Source organism: Nanorana parkeri, unplaced genomic scaffold (assembly GCF_000935625.1).
Source record: "Nanorana parkeri isolate BGI_ZX_2015 unplaced genomic scaffold, ASM93562v1 scaffold325, whole genome shotgun sequence".
NCBI classification, from domain to species: Eukaryota; Metazoa; Chordata; class Amphibia; order Anura; family Dicroglossidae; genus Nanorana; species Nanorana parkeri.
Genome location: NW_017306593.1, coordinates 921,066 through 924,144, shown reverse-complemented (window position 1 = coordinate 924,144; position 3,079 = coordinate 921,066). Strand labels below are relative to the sequence as shown.

The window sequence follows — 3,079 nt, the reverse complement described above, 5'->3', positions numbered from 1 at the left end:
AAACTGGGTATTGCTGAACAGTGTTGTCTATCATCAAGGTGAGCAAGGAGCAAGAAGAATTGGTAAATCTGTTAATTTGTTATATTTAGTGTTTTTGACAGTTCTCAATGTAGTTGTGATTTTAACAGTTCTTTAAACATATGTATAAATGAAACCTTAAAATAAAGCATTAAAATCCATACAGGGAGCTCAACTCACCTGCTCAGTATATAAATATGTTTCTCAATATAAATACCTTTCTAGAAAGAATTAAACCATCCCAATGTTTCTTTTCAGTTGTCATCCCTCAGATGCAGACCGCTATAGTCGGACAACAACATAATTTCTATTTCAGATAATGACAGATCTCTTTGTTTTTGCATCCATGGCCATCCTGGGGGCTACCACTGTCTGCGGAATCTTCACAAACTGTGTCATTGTCTCAGTGAATCTCTCTGAAAAAGCAAAGGGCAAAAGCCTTGGTTCTTCTGATCTTATTCTAGTCACTCTTGGACTATCAAACATCATATTCCAATTAGTAATGATAGCAAATGACTTTCTAAGCCTTCTGTGGAGTGAGCTGTACTACTCTGATGGGGTTTATAATACTTTTAATACTTTGCTGTTTCTTCCTGTGTATGCCAGCTTTTGGTTCACAGTTTGCCTTTGTGTCTATTACTGTTTACAGATAGTCATATTCACCAATCCTTTTCTAGTACGGTTCAAAGCAGAAATACCCAAACTGGTACCATGGTTTCTGGTAATTGCAGTTGTAGCTTCTGTAGCAATAGGCGTGCCAGCTTTATGGAGCACTTACAAGGACACCCCAAGTGGAGGCCTATCTAACAATCAGAGCTTGGACACTGAGGTCCCAAGGTTAAGCCTTACTTATTTACTAGCTAGCAACATTATGGGATGCTCTCTCCCCTTGGTTCTTGTTGGTATTTCCAATGGGTTAATTTTGAAATCCCTTGTGACCAGCAGCAAGTTACTGGAGAAGAACACCAGCACTAGCCCTAGCCCACGTGCAGAAGCTAAAGAAAGAGCAGCTAGAACTGTTAGCTTGCTCCTAGTCCTCTATCTGGCCTTCTACATGTCAGAAATCATGATGTTTGTGGATCTCTTCCCACCTAGCAGCCCTGGATTTTGCATTTGTTTGATGATCATTTATATATATTCTCCTGCACAGGCGGTCATTCTTATTCTGGGAAGCCCGAAGTTAAAGAAAGCCTTCCAGAGTTTTTTACAACTTTCAGTTTGTTGTAAAACTAAGCAAATGGATACATTAAATATTCTTTTCATTAACCTACCAAGTCCAGAAAGCTGCAGATCATCAAAGTAACCTGCAAAGTATTTATTTTGGCCTTGTTTCTTTTGTTATTTGTAATCACGTATCATGAGAGAATCAGCCAGACATTACAAACTGGTCATTTGAAAAATTAAAGGTGAAATGTTTGATTGCCTAGAAATACCTTTTACCATATGCACCAATGCAGAGGGTGGTGTACATGTGGTAAATTTCAGCCTGGCCAGAACCAGCTTTATTAGGTCTGTAGTATCAAACAACCATATACAACATTTGCATGACAATAAACACAAAACCTTGCCTTTCTGGAACGTACTTCACAGATTACAAGACAATAAGGACTGTTATTTTCCTTTAAAAGAATCCCACAACAATAGAGTTGATTAAGAGAGTACCAAGAATTATACGAGTATACACTAACATCCATGCTACCCTATCCAAAGTAAAACTCCTAAAACTAGGACTAGATGCACCACATTTCTCTTAGCTCAATGTTCATTTTAGTAAATAGGTTAAAGCCTATCTCTGGGAAAAATAACTCCCCTTGCAGATCAGAGCTCTAAGAAATAATGTACTGTCTACATTTACCACTAACATGCATACGTGTATGTGTTTTATTAACCACTATTGTTGATCCATTATTGTTATCCAGACAGGCCTGCTAGACAACATCACCAGTTCTTCAATCCCTCTTCAGACTACTCTGCAGTTTATCAGTTTAGTCTGGTCCGGAAGCAGGATCATACTTATAATGTCACCCCTCTGCTCTTCACTCCAATAAGCATGCACTAAGCATGTGCAAATCTGTACTGTGCACAACACTGAGATCTGATTGGAATAACAGTAGCCTTCCCACCTACTTTTTTCACAGTCTCTGTGCTGTTTTGCAGGACAGTACAAGAGGTTGTTATTTTAAGACATATTTCAATATTCATGCTAGCTCTTAGTAAAATATATTAGAAGGTATATTCTAGTCAAAACAAAAAATGAAGCCTTTAATTCATGCAGACCGCACAACCTACCATCTAAGATCTTCAGTTCTTCATCCAGCCATTGCTTTGGTGTACCAGTCAATTCTACTTAATTTTGTCAGTAATCTGATGATGCTGGGACAGACCTGCAGGCTCCAGACTGCCTCTCACATACAGTAAGGTCTTTTTCCCCTGGGGCACATCCATGCCCATCCAGTTTTTTTTCTCCATCAAACTAAAATTGCTGGACCCCATGTCAGTCTATGGTGAGTTGGATGTAAAAGGGGCCTAAAACAAGTCAATAGTAAAGCTGGGAACACACTGGTAGATTTTTTAATTAACTTTTATATGAAAAAATCTAGTTAGAACAATCAATAATGCCATCAGAGGCTTGGAGAATGTCAAAATGTGCAAAATTTGTTTGATTTTATCATTTGATTTAGAAAATTAATGGAGTGTCTCAAACAAAAACCACATTCACTGTTACAAATTCATTTGTGAATTTTCCATTCTGCTCCCTTGATTTTTTTTTCACTGTGGTCTAAATTGATCATTGATTTAAGTCTGTTAACTATTAGAAAGTTGTATTATCGTTGCAAAAACATTTTTTTTTTAACATAATTCCACTGGTGTATGGCCAGTTTAAGTTTTGTCACTGCCAACAATCGTTCTCAATCCTGTCTATGAACTTTGATTGCAAAGCAGCAACACGTAAGAGAGAAGGACATTTATACAACAGAGACACCAGGAATTCTAATCCTTCTGCATCTACTACTGATCCTGTTAGGTGGTTTGTGAAATCTGCCTGCAGTGGATTACAGAA

At 37.8% G+C, this 3,079-nt stretch overlaps 1 pseudogene; it reads left to right on the top strand.

Annotated features, from left to right (window-relative positions):
- Window positions 1–337: 337 nt before the first annotated feature.
- Window positions 338–2,077, top strand: LOC108788435 (annotated as a pseudogene).
- The last annotated feature ends 1,002 nt before the right edge of the window (window positions 2,078–3,079 follow it).